The sequence below is a fragment of the Canis lupus genome, chromosome 22, assembly GCF_003254725.2.
Source record: "Canis lupus dingo isolate Sandy chromosome 22, ASM325472v2, whole genome shotgun sequence".
Classification (NCBI taxonomy): domain Eukaryota; kingdom Metazoa; phylum Chordata; class Mammalia; order Carnivora; family Canidae; genus Canis; species Canis lupus.
Window position 1 is genome coordinate 3,208,303 of NC_064264.1, and position 1,153 is coordinate 3,209,455.

The following is a 1,153-nucleotide window of genomic DNA, read 5'->3' on the forward strand; positions in this document are numbered from 1 at the left end:
CCCGGGCGAGGGCGGGGACGGCTCGCACCCCGGGGGCGGGGCCGCGGAGGGGCGGGGCCGGCGAGCGGAGGGGGCGGGGCCGCGGAGGGGGCGGGGCCGGGCCGCAGGAGGGACGGGGTTGGCGGGCGGGGCCGCGGAGGGGGCGGGGCCGCGGAGGGGGCGGGGCCGCGGAGGGGGCGGGGCCGCGGAGGGGCGGGGCCGCGGAGGGGGCGGGCCGCGGAGGGGGCGGGGCCGCGGAGGGGGCGGGGCCGCGGAGGGGGCGGGGCCGCGGGGAGGGAGCGAGGTCGACGTGCGGAGGGGCGGGGCCTCGGGAGGGGCGGGGCCGGCGGGCGGAGAGCCGTGGGGGGTCCGGGACCCGGCGCCGCGCGGGACTGCGCCCCGCCCCAGGGTCCCACGCAGGGTCGCGCCGGGGCAGGCCGGGCCCTACTCGGGTGCGGGCCTGGATTTTCTGGTTCTGAGTTCGCTTCCAGCCAGTTGCACCTGGGGGCTCAGTGTTGCAAGTTTCTAACAAAATCAGGTGAAGTTTGCTGGGTTTGCGGCGCGCGGCGGGTGAGGCCGGCCCTCCCTGCTTGCCGCCCCCAACGCAAGCCAGAAGACTGGAATCTGTGGGCGTCCACACTTCCGTTTCCTTTCCGTGTTGTGGAACCGGCCCAGTGGAGCGCAGAAATGTTTAAAATGTTCTGTCCTTGTGGACGCCTGCGGGGCTCGGGTTGAGCATCTGCCTTGGGCCCAGGTCGTCACCCTGGAGACCCGGGATCGAGTCCCACGTCGGGCTCCCTGCAAGCAGCCTGCTCCTCCCTTGCCCTGCGTCTCTGCCTCTTTCTCTCTCTCTCTGTGTATCTCATGAGTAAATAAAATCTCTTAAAGATTGTTTTTTTAAAAACAGCTCTATCTTTGTTATCAGACTTATTTTATCTTCCTGGGACCTCACCCAAGGGCGTTACCTCGCTCAGACTAGCCTGTCTGCTCGCCTTCCTTCAGAAGGTCCATACCTTCCCTGCCTACTCCCAGAGCAGTTTGGAGGCAGGCTTTTAGCAGATTTGTGTTTTGCACATCCCACATTCCTAAACCAAAATGTTCCCCTCTTGTGCAGATTTGAGCAAAACCTCATGTGCACACCGGGCTGATGTGTGATTCAAAGGCAAGGTACTCT